The following is a 17,483-nucleotide window of genomic DNA, read 5'->3' on the forward strand; positions in this document are numbered from 1 at the left end:
TCATGTTGTCAGATGCATGCCCAGCCAACTGATAAATCCATCTCTTCAGAGATCAATTACAGTGTCTGGCTGCAAAGCCTGGAAATCCAATTAACTCCCAAATATATTTTTTTTCTGTTAAAAAAATAAATAAATAAAACAAAAGAGGGGAGAGAGAAAGACAGAGGGAGAAAAATACATTCAAGTGGGGGCATAAATCACCTCGGAAACATTCCAAACATTAAAATAAACAAGGATGGGTTTCAACTTCATTTGTCTTTTTGTGAAACTCTGTCACTGATTTATTTTGCTGCTCACAGCCTCATTTTTGTCTTTGCTCTCTTTCAGAGTTGCCTCCTTGCCTCTGGAGAGGAGCTCTGGGGCTCTGTGCCTCCTGTGGCAGTGCCTTCTCCACATCGTGATCCCCCTCAAGTGAGGTTTTAGGGTGTTAAATTATTTCCGTCTGGTAGGGCAATTGGATGGTTGGAGTGAATGGTTAGAATGGATGGTTGAAATGGATGGTTGAAATGGATGCTCAACACTGTCTGGATGGGGCTGGTAGTTTGGCTGAAGAGTGTGACCCACCTGGAAAGAAGGATGTAGCCCCGCTTCTCAATCACTGATTCCTGACTCTTTCACAGTCACCCAGAGAGGTTAACATTGAACCTCTCCATCTCACCATTATATCATTGATGTTTTAGGGGCCTTCCTTCGCTTGACCGGCTCTGTCATCCTCAGGAGGAAACTTTCCTCTACACAGTGATGAAATAGTGCCCACGTGGAAGCATTCTGACTGTGCGTGTGCCTGGAGGTAAGCAGGGGCCCAGGTGTGTCTCATTGAGATGTTAAGAGAAATAGTGGGAAGTTTAAAGGAAAGAAGTAAGGGCTGATGTATTTATAACAGTTCTGACTTCTGGAACTGGCCAACAAAGGGCCAATGATCACTTTGTTATCAAAACGAGGGAGCAAGAATGGTAATGACGGAGCGATGTCATGCGCACATGAGGTGGGTAAATCTCCCTTTGGACTTGATGAGGCTGCTGTCACCAGGCCTGGGTGGTGAATCCCACCATTTGGCTTCAAAGGTGAGTACCTGGGAGTGGCTGCAGTGGGATGCAGTGTTGCTTCTGGTGGTGGGAGCCTGGTGTTGTGTGCATGGCTCATTGGGTGCAGAGATGAGGGTGGTGGATAGGCTAGCCTTCCTCCTTAGGATTATGCCTTAGTGAGGAACACAGGCACTGTCAGTCCAGTGTTTTCACTTCAATCTTGATCACCGTCAGCTAATGGTGTCGGTAGGAGTAGTTAGAGAGAGAATAAACACTTTCTTGCCTAAATAAGAGGCTCTTCTGTCTTTCAAGTGCCTGTTATTTGGCTAATTTATCCCAAGTGAGGGTCATTTGTTAACCACCTCTTGAAGAGATTCTGATAGAGCTGAAGAAAGAAGGGTGACAATTCCTCTTCGCTGCCAGCTAGGAGTGCAGGCACCTATCCACAGTGGTTGGTACCAGCCACAGGTACCCATCATCTCTACAGTAGATGCAAATACAGATAAGCATCCTTGGGATGCTGATGCCCATCTGGAGTGGCAACAAGCTGGGAGGAATACCCTCGGACAGCCCAAACAGAATGAGGTCCTCGTGTTTTGGCAACTGAATACCACCCATCTGTTTCTAAAGAGGGCTTTTGAATTCAGAGCTCTGTGTGGAAGGAAGAGAGTTGAAAATGGAGCAGAGAGTGAGCTAGTGAGCCTCAAGAGCTGGGCAATGAGAGCAAATTCAGGTCAGCCCTGGATTCTGGGGCTGGAGAATCCATCTCGCTCAGGCAACAGAGACGTGATCCCTGCAGCATCTGTGCTGCTGTGTGCAGTCCCTGTCCCCCACCTTTAAGAAACTTTATTTTTCATTCCAGATGAGAAAGAATAATCCTTGGGGGTGGCTGTGAAGAGGAATTGTCACCCTTCCTCCAGCTCTATCAGCAACTCTTCAAGAGGCAGTTAACAAATAACCTTCCTTTGGGATAAATTAGCTCTGACTCCCAATTCAATAGCTGCTCATTTTAAGATGTCCTTGTTACCTTGTGTGAGTGGCTGATCTTCCTTTGAATCCTGCTGTGTTTTCAGACCCCGTGATTGCTACGAGCAATCATGAGTTCCACGTTAACAGCTCATGCACTGATTGCGCTGCGCAGTCCCAACACAACCCTTTGTGAAAAGTTTCTGGAAGTTGAGCTTTGTGTTCCGCCATCAGAAAGCTACACAGTTCTCACTCCAGCCCATATTCAGGCAACTGACTTCAAACGGAGACCGGGTTTGCAAGAGGCTGGTGTGCAGACAAGATCCGTGCTTCCGAGTCCAGCTTTAGAAAGAAAGTATTTTAGACATCGTCAAGGAAACCTGGTGAAGGCACTGAGTTGGCCAACTGTGCCTGCGGGCAGCCTGGAGCAAAGGCTCTGAGATGTGCAAATAATAACACAAATGGGTTTATTTTTTTTCCTCCAGCCCCGATGTTGTTGCAGAGGAGGAGAGTGGCATAGCATGGCTGCAAAGGAAAGAGGTCTGCATCAGAAGGAAAACCTCCTGCCATGTCAGCTTGCCCAGACCTTCCAGTGCGACAGCCTTTCCCAGCTACGTTAAGGGCTGCTTCCTGTGGACTGGAAGTATTGCCAATGAGTGAGTGATCCTTATTAATATGCATCTCCAAAAACAACAGGCAGTCTTGCACAGATCCTCTTAACACGTATCTTTGGATTTTGAGACGGTTGAGAGCTATTTATTCCCTCTCACACCAATATCATTCATAGTGCGGGATGTCTTGAGCTGATTAAAAATCTCTTTAATCAAATACTGGCAGGGGAAGTGTTCAAAACATTAGAAGAATGACTTTGACAAGCTGCCCCTGCACTGAGTGACTTCATCCAGAGGTTGGCTGGCGTGTGATACAAAGCCTGCACTCACCTTGATTTCCAAAGCTGCCAACAGACTGCAGTGAGGATGCTGAGAGCCAGTAGGACACTGTAGCCCGTTTTCAGTTCTTTTCTATGAGATGCTGCCCCCCCAAAGGACCTTTATTGCAGGCAAAATCCATCGCTCAATTCACCAACTCGTACCTACGCTTGAAATTCCTATATCCCAAATCCATGGGTACGATTTTGAACATGAACGTAGGCTGGAAATCATTGCTGTGCAGATTGTCTACAGGCTTTTTCCCCCCCTCTTCTATGGCTGAAATGGACTTCAAAAGGATAAATAAAATACATTCTGGTAGCCCCCCAATGAGGAGTGTATTTCTTTGGAGAAAGGGTAAAAAGAAACCTCCTGATATATTGTTCAACCAGAATTAAGTGTTTGGATTTGGGGGAATTCAGCTAATATTCTTACTCCTCAAAATAGGTCAGCTTCGGAATAGAAAATGTCACGCTGAAACAACAAAGAAATGGAATAGATTTGTTTAGTAAATGTAAGATTATGTATACATACTTTGGGAATTTTAACAAGCTTATGAATGGAAAGAAAGCATCCAGGTTATTTCTTATTCAGTTAGACTTGGATTTGGGAGCAGTTTTCGCTCTCCATAAACCGCATTTCGTTTTCATTTAGAAAATCCCCTTCCTCCACACAAGCCCCTTCCCCTAGCCATTGCTGAAAGAAAGAGCTGTAATATAGCTGGAAATTAATACAGCTACACTGAGTCAACTAAGAGCTGAATTTTTCTTTCCCAATGCTATCTGGGCACCCAGACGTGCTCAATAGGAAGAAGTGTTGGCACTTGGGGCTGCATATAGATAACCAGGGTGGAGGAAATCTTGTGCCAGTGGCCCTCTCCTTGTGGGTCTTCTCCAAGCTTTGTCTCTATTCCCTCATCCCTCTGCTGATGTCCTAAGCCACAGTTTTACTTCCATTATGACAAAAATCGTGCAAGATTTTCATCTTCTTTTGTTTATATATATATATATAGTGGCATTTCTGTGTCCCCACGCCCTTCTCTCTTTGTGGCATCACTTGTGGATGTGTAAGCAGTAGGTTGGTTTCTATTCTCACTCTGGGGGTGGGTTGGGTTCCAAACTGTTTATTGAGTAATAAAAAGAGAAAATTACGAGTCGTTGCCCAGGGATAATGTGCTAATAACTTTATGACTGGACAAATGGTTGCAACAGCCCACAAATGGCAGCAGGCAGGAAACCTGGTGTCTATTGCTGACGGAGCCACCACCCCCGAAGAGATAAAACCTCACGTTTGGTGATCAAAGTTGATGCAACAACTGTGATCTATTAGAAGCGACTTTGGAGATGGGTAAGGCAATCGTTACTCCTCTTGGAAGAGAAGTGGCAGATATACTTTTTGGAAAGTGTTTAGTAGTGAGCCCTATGTGGAATGAATGCAACAGACCACCGTGGCTGCTTGCACTCAGAGCCACGCAGCACACAGCTGCAGGGCTACAGGCTGGGGATGCTTGGAAAACCAGACGTTAAATGGGGGTTAGTGCCATCAGGCAAACACGAGATAAGAAAGGGTTGAAGTTTCTTTCAACACTAACTGTATGGCACTCAAGTGCATTAGCCTGGCTTTACTGCTGCGGAGCATGGAGCCGGAATGGCTGCTGCAGGGTGTACACCGGGATGCACCCCTGTCCCATTGTGGACTGATGTCCCCTGTCTGATTTCTCAAGGAGGATATCCCCCCCCCCCTGGGGATGGGGCAGTCTTCACACCAGCACCAATTTCTTTCCACTGGTGTGGAGTTTGGTAAGGAAGGTTGAGCAGGGCCCTTGTGAGGTCTCTCTCTGCCCGTCTCCCAGCAGGCAGGAGGAGCTGTACCTCTTCCAAACCCGCAGCAGATCCAGCCCTCGAAGTGGGCAGGAAGCCATGTGATGGGGCGTAGCTGCTCGCAGCTGCCAAGACCTCACATTTGTATGTTAGTGATGCAGATAGGATCTCATAAACCCGTCTCCATACTGCTTTACTGCTGATTTAACGATCAGAGGAAGAACTTGACTGTTTATTAAAACATTAGACAGTAAAGTTTAACAATAGACAGTAAAGGGTTTTGTTTTTCCATCCCTCTGATTGTTAAAGCAACAACACATAGGCCTGGAGAGGAGCCTGCTGCTAACCTCAGAATGATGGTATGGGGCCATGAAGCTCCTCCAGCAGGCAGGATGGAGCAGCTGGCATTCTGATGAATCCCATATCTGAAGCAGAAAATCTGTTTGTAGAGTATGGGTGCATGCCCCATCCCTGGAGGTGCTCAGGGCAGGGCTGGATGGGGCCCTGGGCAGCTTGAGCTGGTGGGGGACAGCCAGTTCATGGCAGGGGTAGGACTGGGTGGGCTGTAAGGTGCCTTGCAACCTAACTGTTCTGTGAATATATGAATCTAACTGTGAGAATGGGCAGTCCAATTGCTCTGCGGGCAGGGGTCTCATGGTAGGGCTGTACCTATACAGCAGCACCGCCTCAATGAGCTATTACCTCTCTGGAAGGAGGCTGTGCAGGCAAGGCTGGCTGTTTCTGGAAATGTCAGCAGTGATCACAAAGGTCAGTGGCCATCCTAGGAGTTAAGGGGAAAGAAATGGAGAGTCAAACAGGCTGCCATTGTGCTGCTGGGTGCGCCCACAGGGCATCCCCATCCCAGGTGCTGCCCGTGCTTCTGGAGGCTGTGTCTTGGGGCCAAGGGAAGATGGAAGAGGAGTTACAGGGACTTCATAGTGGGACCTCGAGAACTTGAGCTGAAGTGGACAGGTCTGAAGGAGAAAATGAGAGGAAGAAAGCCCTGGGTGGCTTGGGGGAGTTGGATGTAGAGCTGGACAAGCATCTGCTCTGCATCTGTGCTGATGCTATTTAGAAACCCCAGCCTTGGCTCTGCTTGACATTTGGTAATGCTGAACTGGGACAGCACCCAAAACCCCTCATCCACGTTGGACCATCAGTAAAAGGTGGTACATCTGACCAAAACCACGTTGCCATTTGCTTCCTTGACAGCACATCCTACCTCATCCCTTGGCCTCATCCTGCTGACCTCCATTCTCAGCCTCCCTTGCCCAATTTCAGCAGCATCTTGGGAGGCCCCTTCAGCTGTGAGCCTCTCACTAGGGAAAGAATGTGGGGCTGGAGTGGGTTGGGGGGTGGTGGGCAGAGCCCAGCTGTGGGCTGGAGCAGCAAGGAAATGCTTTCCAAATGCTGACTGCTGTTGGTGTATTGCTGCTGGTGTGGATGCAGCCGGCAGCGTTTGTGTGCATGTGTTTATACACACACACACACACACGTACTCACCTCCACACGAGTACATGACCAAAATACATACATTTCCTCGCCCCACGTCTTTCTGCAAGCTGCAAAAATACAAAAGAATAAAATTAAGTCTCTTATCATTGCTAAGTCATCAGAAACTAATATTACATTTACCGGGCAGGCTTTTCCCCCCCCCCACCCCCTGAACCATCATCCTAATTCAATGATTCTTTCTGTAGCTCTTTACGTTCTATTATTTATAAGAAACAATATTCAACCCTCCCCTGACAGTATTTGCAGGGCTGCGGGGAAGCAGTGCGGCAGAAAGGTGGTAGAACAATTTTGGTTATGTTTCCATAGCTACCTAGCTGCTAAATGTGGTTTATTCCATTTTAAAGTCAACCAACACGCACCCGCATGCACACGCACAAACCACCAGATGAAGTATATTCAAACTAATCCCTGGGCTGCCTATTACAGCCTAATGTCCTTGCGATTTGGATGTTTAAAGGGATACTTGCTGCAGAAATAAATGGCAGGGCAGCGCTCTTGCTGGCTCGAGCAGGATGATCAACATATTGTTTCTTTCTTGCTCTCCTCTCCGACGTGTGTGTTCCACTCGATCCCTGTAATATTATTATGGATATTTATACCGAGGGCTGAGCGCTGAGGAAGTCGGAGGTAGGATGGTGTCCTCTCGTGGCAGTCAGCATCTCTGCAGCCTGATGGCAGCTGTGCCAAGAGAGAGCTGAGCCTGGGCTCTCCTACACGTGCACGAGTGTCTTAGGGACCAAACTCTTGAAGCAGAGCTTCCCACCTCCCCTAGTGCACACAAAGACAAGGACCCCCCTGCTCAACGCCAGGCTGGAGGCTGCTGCTTGCTTTTGCTTTCTTTGAGTTAAAGAAGAATCCTTAGGAAAGGAGCGATGGGTACCAGCTTTCCAGAGTGGAGGAAGTTTGTCCCATGGAAGTGCGCATATCTAGAGAGCTGCTGGGCTGCTGTGAGTTGGTGGAGAACATCTCAGAGCTTGTAATCGTGAGTACCAGCACTGCTTGTGCCTGCTGAGAGGGTGGGAGGGGGGCTGAAGGTGAGGAAGGTGAAGGTGGCCTTTGGCAATGGAGTGATGCCCATGAAAAGCAGTGCAGAGAGGAGGCTCCCCCAGTGCCCAGCACCCACTGCTCCACCTGCACACCACCACAGCTCTGGCTTATCCTCATTGAAGGGCTGTGAGGAGTACAGAGCTCACAGTGCTGCTGCTTTGCAGATTGCATTCTGATGGCTCAGCCTGACACACCCTGCAGCGGGCAGTAGCTGCTCCTGCATGAGCTGAGCTGGCCATGCAGCTTTCCCAGCCCCCTTGACAAGGAGACGCATGCATCCAGCATGCAATCAAGGCATGAACTCGTGGTGCTCATCATTGACTTCCCTCAAAGTTTCTGGACATTTCTCATTGTTTCTTTCTCTCAGGTGAAGGGGGGCTTGTTGTGAATTGATTCCCAATGGCCGCAGTGCTCTCCTGTGCTGTCATTACATGTGATTATAAGCAATGACAACAATCACCATGTCACTGCTTCCCAGGCAGGCTTTGTCTCTCTGCATTGGCACCCTTTCATCTTCAGCTCCCCAGCATGTTGCTGCTGGCAGCTCAGCGTGTTTGTTGGGTTGGAAAAGTAGCACCTCATTGTCCTATCAACTCTGAGCCTCCTCTGAGCAATGCATCCTATTCGTGCCATTCCTTCTGTTCTTATCCATACCAGCCCAAGGGTATTGCTACTGCTCTCACTTTATATTTGTATGCGCTCAGCCACCAGCCCTTAATATTCTGTAACATGAGAGCACACCTTGCTGATCACTTTCCTTCATTAAGAAAACTTCATTTCAGTGCTGATGGGGAAATGAATTGGGTGAAAGAAAACAAACCACCCTAACACAACCATAAGCTTTCTGGTTGGATTAAATATTAAAATTAATAATCCAGCGCTGCATTCAGCCTTGTATTTATGTTAATATTTAATTCAATAAAAGCCCACATTTTAGAACACTTTCCCATTTGTTTAAAGCTACAGATGAAATTGTGGTCGCAGCGTTATGTAGAACAATCTGCAGCTGACTGCTTTATGGTAATGAGGAGGAATGGCAGCTCCGGAGCAGGAGGGGAAGATCCAGCAGTGAGAGGATGTGAGGCTGCTGGGGAATGCAATTCCTGCTCGGCTCTTAGAAGAGAGGCTGTATGATGGGCAATGGTGGTGGCTGGGCAATGGTGGTGGCAAAGCCCAGGGGCAGCGAGTGCTCTGTGCGTGTGACTTTGAGACCTGTATGTGTGCCACGTTGCACAGGGCAGCATCCCTACAGCAGCCCGAGGATTTGGGGAGTAATAGAATTGTTAAGGTTGGAAAAGAACTCTAGGTCAAGTCCAACTATCAGCTCATCACCATCGTGCCCACTAAACTGTGCCCCTCAGTGCCTCATCTCCATGTTCCTTGGGCATGTCTACACATTTCTTGAGTACCCCTGCTATTAAAGAGAGAAAACCAACAACATTTTGATTAATTTTAAACTTCCTGTCTGTTAATTTCATGGGGGGAACAGTAGAACTCCAGGAGGCTTCAGTTTGTGTCATGGTCTTCCCAGTCATCACCTCCTCAACGAGTCCTTGGCCTTGGAACTGGTGAGTAGACAAGTCCTGGGCTGGAGATGCATCTCAGCTGTCAGGACTGATCTGGACAAGGCCATGACAAGGTAAGAGCCAGCATCACACAAGGGTGGTGAGGTTGGACCCACACTGTGTTCTCCTCCCATGGTCCTGGGACACACCCTGGGTTGGTTCAGCCTCACACCAGGTGAGATGCCGTGAATGCTGTGCTTTACCAGGACCAACCCATCCCTTTCTCCAGTGCTAACATCTGGTTGGGGTTCAGCTCAGTGCAGAGACCATCCATTGCCCTGGAGGGCTCATTGTACATGCAGAAAAGCAGCTGGGAAGGACTTTGAGGTCATGCTTGGTTGGGGTCGTTTTCCAAGGGACCTTTGAGCAGAGCCCCTTGGCAGAGGCTAATGATTGAGTTTTGCCAATGGGGAGATATTACCAAAAAAATAAAAGAAAGAAAGAAAGAAATGCTTTCCCAGGATGGCTGCAATTGAAATGTGGAATAATTATATTGCCTGACATCACATGGAGAGAGAACGTGGAGCACGTAGCAGTGATCAGTAAAAATTAAACGCTTTGCAGGTGGAGCACACCTGAGTCTTCTGCAGTTCAGATACGTACTCAGACTTCCTTGAATCTTTTGGGGCCTAATTAAATTCAAGGGGATTTAAGCAAAATCTGCATGGAAGATAATACTTTTCTTTCTCTTAAGGAACTGCTTAATAAAACAGATTATGTGTAAAATAGAAATATGGGCCCTGCAACAGGAAAGTGAAAAGACACTAATGAACAGTGTCTGAGTGTTAATGAATTGTATTAGCATGCCATTACCTGCAAGTATGATAAATAGAGAGAGTGGCTTTGCATTCCCTTCTTTCCCAAGAACTATATGTGATCTCTAGGAGTGGCTGGATGGGTTTCTGGGAGCTGTGTTCACCCTTCAGGCCTACAGTGGAGGTGGAGATGAGAATGCTGACTTTTCATTTCTCTACCTTATGCATTTCTTTGGACATTCTGAAGCCACCAGGGGAGAGAAGATGGGGGATATTGTAGTTTATTTGGTCTTAGCCCATAGGCCACAATGGGAAGGAGACAAAACAGCTGAGTGCTGTGGAAGGGTGAGATGGGATGGGGTCGTGGCAAACCCATCCCTGTGCTTTCCCTATCACAGCGATCGACACGTCCAAGGTAGAGAAGCTGGGAGGAGATGCTACTAATAATTGGGAGGGATGTCAGGAAGAAATGATGTATTCAAACATATGGACAGGGATACCTCACCCCTTGCCAGCCATGTAAGGGTTAGGTGTGTGCTCATTTTGCTGCTCTCTGCAGTCCATGCAGAAGCAAGTTTCTGGCAGAAGTCTTGGCCCAAAGGGGTGTTCATCACAGATGGGTTCAGAGGTTTTCTGGAGGGTTCTCCTCCTGTTGATAACAGAGAGAGTGTAGGCAAGTTTCAGACCCAGTACGTGGCTTTCACTCAGTGCTGTTAGCAGAGACAAGCCCTCTTCCTTCCTGGACCAGGTGCAAATAACTGTAATTCTGCAAAATTCCATGTGGGTTAGTGCTCATTTCTTAAACAGCCCAAGCTGCCAGGAATAGCTGGCAGATGTGTGTGAGGAAGGTGGGCCGTGGTTGTAAAGCAGAGCAAAGGAGCTGCTGCTTTCTGGCTGCAATACAGATCTCCTGCTTCGACTTCAACATCCAGACCTTCTGCTCTCCAGGGGCTGTTCCACCGGGTGCTGCAGACCCATGTGAGTTAGGAACCATCTTCCCATCGTCCAAAGAAGAGTCATGGTCTTAATACAGCTGGCTCTTTGTCCCCTGCACCCCTAAATAACATAGGCAGATGGATTGGTCTGCTGGGCTTGGACAGAAGCAGCATGACCCCAGGAGGTGCAGCTCCTTCCATGGTGAGGAGAGGCTCTCATTTGGCTCTCTTGCTCTGTTTTGCATTTCTTTGTGAACACATGGGGAGGAAAAAAAGGCACAGCTGACAATATTCTGCCTTCTTTTACTGCTGGAAGCAAGGATGAACAGATTTGCTTTACCAGACACATCTCTGCAGGCTGCTGGCAGGTTGTCCATGGACCACAGCTTGTGGTGGCAGTCCTGGAGAGCGTGGGGGCTGGGGCTGTGTGTGCTCTGGGGGATGCTGGTGCTTCTCTCTTCCTACCCATACAGCTCTGGGCAGTTCCCTTTGCAGTCAGGACGCCCTCCGGCTTCCTGAGGTCAGAACACAGCATCCCTTGAGGAGCTACAAGAGGATGCTCAGGTGCTTGCGCCCTGGAGTTCACCCAGCTCAGCCTGCTATGTTGTCTATATGGTTCAGCCTGGGCTCCCAAGCTGCCATTTCCTTTTCCTGTGCCAGGACACAGAGACACCTGTATACAGACACTGCTGTCTAATCTGGCAAGAGCCGCTGCCTGTCCCAATGTGAGGGTCTTTGCAGCACTACATGGGGACAGCATCCTAAAACACCCATAGGATTCTAAAAAAGGAACAACCCATAAACTCCTAAAAAACCCTAGGATTTGGAGCAAGCAGCATCCTCCTCCCTGCAGAAATACAGCAGAATTGTAAATGTCCAACCCCACGAGGATTTTGTTACACATCCAGCAGCCCTGCACTTCCTTTCTTTTTTTCTACCTTAGGGGTTTTGACTGCACAGCGAGGCCAGTAATGAACTGTTACTCTGGAAAATAAGACTTTCATTAGGTTAGGATTCTTCCAGGGTATTCGTGTCCCTTTGTAATGAACCGTGATGAGCGTGGCGTGGAAGAGGCTCATCGTGCTGCTCATCATCACCATGATCTGTCACCCCCACCAAGCACCATGCCTGGACCACAGGCAGAACTTTGGGGTTTGGTGAGGGTTTCCAGCTCATGGGGAAGCTTTTTGGTGGTTCCCATCCAAGCTCGGGTCATAAGTAGCCCTGCCTTCTCATTACCTATGTCTTAAGAACAAACGTTGATTATTTCTTCTTTATGTGTTCATTACTCAAAACTAGCAGGTACTGAAATTACACCACGCTTCTCTTCTGAAATGAAAACATTAATAACTGCTTTGACTAAGCACAGAGAGATCATTTATTTTACAAACACGCAGAAAATTCAGGCAGGTTGGGATTAAAGCCCGGCATTTCTTTGCAGGCAGTGGCTTCAGGGTAGATTTTACCATGCAAGAGAATTTGCTTTAGGCACATACAGACCCGGCTGGGCTGGGTGCCCACTGCAATCAGCTATGGGATAGCAGAGAGTAGCAGAGCCAGCTGCAGGGCATGTTCCTTCTCCCTGCCCTCTAATGAATACAGACCTCCCCATTCAGAGCCCTTGGAGGTCTGATGACCGGAAGGGTGGCTGAAGGCTGGGATTTGCCTTGTCCAAGGCATGGGCATGGGGTCTGGTCCAGCCTTGCCTAGGGGTCTAATGGGGCAGATCGGATTCCCACCCTGTGCCTTCCAAGGGGATGGGTGCATCCCAGGACCACTGAGTTAGGCAGGAGAAGACACCTGAGCCCACGCTGGTTCCAGACATCCTTACTCACACCGACTGCATTGAGGTTAATGCACAATTCAAGGTTAGCAAATAAAGCAGGCATGCTGCCTTTCAGTGTGATGAGAACGAGGAGCCCCTGTAACTCTGTGCAGAGGATAAGAAGCATCTGCAGTGTCTCTTTAATGCAGCCCTCTCCTTGCCCAGCACCTCCGGATTAGCAAGAGCAGGCAAGCCAAGAAATGGGAAGCAAGAGCAAGGCCGACCTCTTCCCACCAGGCCCATTCATGCTTTGCATTTTGCAAATGGAGAGTGCTCATCGGTTCAGGGCTTCCAATTAGAGTTGGATAAATGAGAAACTTCCCAGCTCGCTGCCCCCCAAAAAAATTGCAGCCGAGGAGTGATTTGGATCCATGCAAAGTACAGACCCTTTGATTTTTATTTTATTTTTTCCCCTACCAAAATAAATCCTTCTCCTCCCACCCCGATTAATTTTAGATCAAATGAAATGTTTTATTCCATTCCAGCCTGAAATGTCACTTCGGTACGTTATCTAGAAGAATATTCCTTTTTATAAAGTAGCAGAACAAAAAACAGTACAACTTGTAGAAAAGTTTTCCCCTCCATTGGTACATGAAATTTGTTAGCTGGAGACCCTCAGGGTAGGACCAACCCACAGGGACTGAGCAAGGCACAGGTTGTCCAAAACCACCTTGTTTCCCCAAGCTCTCCCTTCCTACATCCTTTACACATTCCTCTTTCATCAACTATTTAAAACCCAACCCAGGGAGTTCCATCGTTCTCTGTCTCTGTAGTGTGGGTTCTGCTTGGAGCAATGGGTCTGGGGTAGAGGAGGAAGGGGTTGCGTTGGGGGCCCAAGTGATAATCTGGTTTTCCTGGAGTCTGAGTCCACGTTTTCATGTGGCTACAGCTCACATCACAGGCGGGTCTGGAGGAAGAAACTCCAAAGGGATTAGTAAAGATTTATTTTTCTTTTTCTGGAGCGAGATGAAAAGGGGGAGGCGGGGGGAGAGATGAGCAAGGAGTCCTACAGAAAGGAACTCATTATTTTTTATCTTTTCCAATGACCTTGTTTGTTTTATTCTGACTTGAAAGAGGTTTCTTTCTTGTGAAATTTGGGAGATATCTGGCCAATGAGAAAAGGAAATATGTGCTGGGCAAAGGGAAGAAGCACAGAAAATAAAGAGAATAAATGTGAACGGGTCAGGAAGGACTTCTCCAAGGAGAAACACCTGTCTGGGGCTGGACTGAGACCAAGTACCATGTGTGGGGAGATCTGTTGATGCTGGGGGGGAGGATGGCTGCTGTGGGTCTGGATGGGGCACGATGGAGAACTTGGGATTGCACACGTGTGCATGCATACGTGCACTTGCATGCAATCTGGGCAAGGATGTGTCTTCTGTGCAGAGAGCGCAAATGCTTGTGGTGCATTAAGGGTATGCAGTGCTCCTGAGCTTGGGGCTGTTTGTTCTACAGTCCACCTCTGCCCATGACCATTGCTGTCCTTTGGGGGTGAGGAGAGCTCCCCAAACCCACTGCCAGGTGCACCCTACAACCCTCATGCTGCTTTCAACCCACATAGCCCCCAGGCCTGGTCCACTTCTGCCACCAGCTCTGCAACTGGCCTTAATCCTTGAGTTGCAAAGACACAAACACACATTCTTGCACACAGCCACATTAACAGCCTCTTCCTCTGCACTGAACTGGTGACGTTTAACCTTTAACTCACCCTGTGAAGAAACAGAAAACTGAAAAGCAGGCCTTCCCAGGTTGCATGGACAGCTACTGACCTGGAGAGAAGTTCCTCTCACCAACACTAATTTGAGATCAAACCCAACCCTTGCGTTCAGTTGGTGGCTCCTTGTGGTTACTCGTGAATGCTTATGAAAATGCTTCAAGTGCCCAATTTGCATAGCTATAAAGTCTCATCAATAATTCTAGGTACTAGTATTTAATTATCTGACCTATACTGTGGCAGCACTTTTGCCTCATTTATGGAAATCAGAGATGTGCTGGATGGAAACCAGGGCATTACATGGACACTGAGTTGATGTTTAAAGAAGAAAGGGATGGAAACCCAGCTCAAATGTATACCTGCAGCTTCGTAACAATACTAGCACTAACTGAGGATAGTTTAGCTTAACTGAAACCCATAGCTGCTACTGGGAGTCGCATTTTCACCAGTCAACTCAGAGAAGACCTTTTAGGAACAGGGCTGCTTTTCCCAGTAATGTTGAGGTATGTGGTATATGCTGGAGACACTTTCTGCTCTGCTCTGCAGACTGGGGGATCCTGTTGCCTCTAAATGCTTGCAAGGACACTAACCCTAACATGGGGTAAATCAACAGGAGCGATAGGGCAAGTGGTAATGGCATTGAGTTGTGCCAGGGTAGGATTAGGGGCTGGGGTTGGACTTGTGGATCTCAGGGATCTTTTCCAACCTGAATGATTCATTGAGATCAATGTATCATAGTAGGGCCTGTGCTCCAGATGCTGGCCAGTGGTGTGTGTGAACCGTAGTCAACCTCCTGTTTCTAGGAGAGGGAGTGAATAATTCCAGCCCCTGGGCTGCCAACAGGGAGGTGTTCTGGAACAAATATAAGCCTCACGCAGAAGAAAATGATTTTTGTCTTTTATGCAAGGGGAAAATCTCCCTGCCAACATCCAACTTCCCCAGCCCTGCCTGTCTGCAGTGCAGAGCAGTGAGGGCATTATAAATAATTTATTCTCTGGGCAGGGGGAGGAGGGGAAGAAGAGAGAGTGAGCTTTTAATTAAAATGATATCTTACAGATCAAATAAATATGAATAAGATGCCAGGAACAACTGTACAAATCCCAAACATTCTCTTGTGTTTTAATTATTTGTGTTGATAAAACAAGAGCGAAGGCGTTTTGCTCTGCGTGGAGAGCAAGGAGGCAAAAGGTTACGCCGGCTTTTTTTATGTTCTTTTCGAGGAACAAATGTTTCAGAAGCACAGATCTGACAAACTATAATTCATATCAGGAATTAAATTGGAATTTGGAGAACAATTGTTAATATTTCAAAGTAATTGTTTAAGAAATTATCATTTTCGTATCTGCCTCGAAAATAATTACCCACCGCTAATTTTTCTTTTTCAAAGGCTGCTATTTGTTGGAATAGAGGCGAGATGGGGATTTTTTGCTGTGGGCTATTTATGTAGTTCAAATGAGGAGATAAATAGGAAGGGACTTTTATGTTTGTAGGCAAATGAGGCTGACTAATGCACGGCTTCAAGCTTAAAAGTGGGCTCTGCGTTTATTTGAAAATCCGGGCAAGTTCTTATGGATGGGATTTGCAAGTCACAGCAGGCAAGTGGAGAATCAAACCCTGTGCATGTTAATTAGGGATGGGGCCCTGGAGGAACCCCTGCCACGTGGAGAAACCCTGCACAGGCACAGGGTACCCACACTGGGGGTCTTGCTCTGCGCATGCGGACCTAAATAGCACAGCCCCACCTTGTCGTTCTTTGTTCCATGTCTGTGGGAATAAGGTAGAATATTCACGGGTTACTGTTGGTTTTGCAAACACAGCCAGTGTCCTCCCAGTCAATGGGGATGGGATTGTGGTCTATAAACACACTGCAGTCACTGTGGCATATAGACGAGGGATACAGTTTTCACTCTCAAAAGAGTCATGGAATCATAAAGCTTGGAAAAGGCCTCTAAGGTCACCCAATCTAACTGCCCACCTACCACCAACGTTGCCCAGAAAATCATGATCTTTAATACCACATCTAAAGGTTTCTTGAACTTCTCCAGGGTTGGTGACTCCACCCACCTCCATGGACAGCCCATTGCGCTGCCTGACTTTCAGAGAAGTTTCTCATAATACCCAATCTGAACATCTACTGTACAACCCCACTGCACGGCCCTACTGTGCAACTCTACAACCCTACTGAACAATCTTACCCTACAATGTTACCGAGCAACCTTACCACACAACCACACTGCTTTTGCAGCAGCCTGGCGTGAGAGGGCAATCACTAGCTCTGCTCTATCAGGTCACCAGCAGACTGAGATACCAGCAGCCTCCTGGAATGGAGGATGGATACTTGAGCATTTAGATCATGGGAAAAAAATTGGGTGGAAGGGACCTTGAGCATCACACTCTGCATCCCATTGCCTTGGGCTGGGGTCGTCTTTACCATTGCTCTCACAACCTGCCCCTATATTCTCTTGTTCTGCAGTGCTGTCTCCTTCCCTTCAAACATTGCTTTCTTCAAAGGAAGGAGACAAACTGCACTGGTGACAGCACCAGGAAGGATTCAGCAAACAGCAGTTTCAAGGAACTGCTGTAAACTTCTCTGATCAGAGATTGCATTAAAGAGGGAGCTGCTTCCATGAAAACACGTTCAAAGTGTTTTCAAATGGAAGACCATTTTTTCTGTTTTCTTTTTTCTTTTTTTCTTTTTTTTTTTTTTCCTGCCAAATGATTAATCCATCTTTGTTTGGAACAATCCTCAAATGCGTTCTGAAATATCTCGCTTACTGACGCACGCTTTTTCTTTTTAACCAGCTCCTCTTTCTTTAAGCACTGCTGATGTTGATGCTAATTTTCCAAGTGCAGAAGGAGAGGCAGGATTTTGCACCAGGCCTTCTGGGAAAGGCTATTTCCCCCCACAGAAATCATTTTTCTCGTGAACTTTTTGAACTACCCCAATGCCAAAACACCTTCTGGCTTCTCCAGGAGCTGTCTGCCCCAGCTGTCCTCTACGGCTGATGTATCCCTCCATGTTGATGCCTGCAAGGACCCACAAAGCTGTCCTTCAATCTCCTGCGGGAAGATCCAATGGGTGTTTGGGTTGTTCATGCATCTTCCACCCACTACATGCAATACCTCCCCCTTCCCTTAGATCTCAAGGACTTCACAGTCTCCTGAAGATGTTGGTCTGGAGGCTAACGAGGAATACACTCAACCTTTGCAGACACTGTGATTAAAGATTACTGGAGAATGTAGGAGAAGCAAAAAAAGAAAGAAAGAAGAAACAAAACCAAAAACAACAACAAAAAAACCCCACTCCTTTTGGTTTCGTCCTCCCAGCTTGTTGCAAGCATCCCAATTACTGAGCAGATCACAGGGGCTCTGCTGGAAGACACTGGT

General features: G+C 47.4%; 1 long non-coding RNA gene across 3 annotated transcripts in view; it reads left to right on the forward strand.

Moving 5' to 3' along the window:
- LOC140256143 (uncharacterized) overlaps positions 1 to 17,483 on the forward strand; it is a 29,335-nt gene that overhangs the window by 10,749 nt on the left and 1,103 nt on the right. For 2 of the 3 annotated variants that reach the window (XR_011904644.1, XR_011904646.1), the window contains exons 3-5: positions 328 to 411; positions 681 to 790; positions 2,477 to 3,248. This is a non-coding gene — a long non-coding RNA (uncharacterized lncRNA). Of the gene's footprint in view, positions 1 to 327; positions 412 to 680; positions 791 to 2,476; positions 3,249 to 17,483 lie in introns of those variants that run through there. The other variant, XR_011904645.1, reaches the window with a different exon arrangement.

The sequence above is a fragment of the Excalfactoria chinensis genome, chromosome 9 (assembly GCF_039878825.1).
Source record: "Excalfactoria chinensis isolate bCotChi1 chromosome 9, bCotChi1.hap2, whole genome shotgun sequence".
Taxonomy (NCBI): Eukaryota; Metazoa; Chordata; class Aves; order Galliformes; family Phasianidae; genus Excalfactoria; species Excalfactoria chinensis.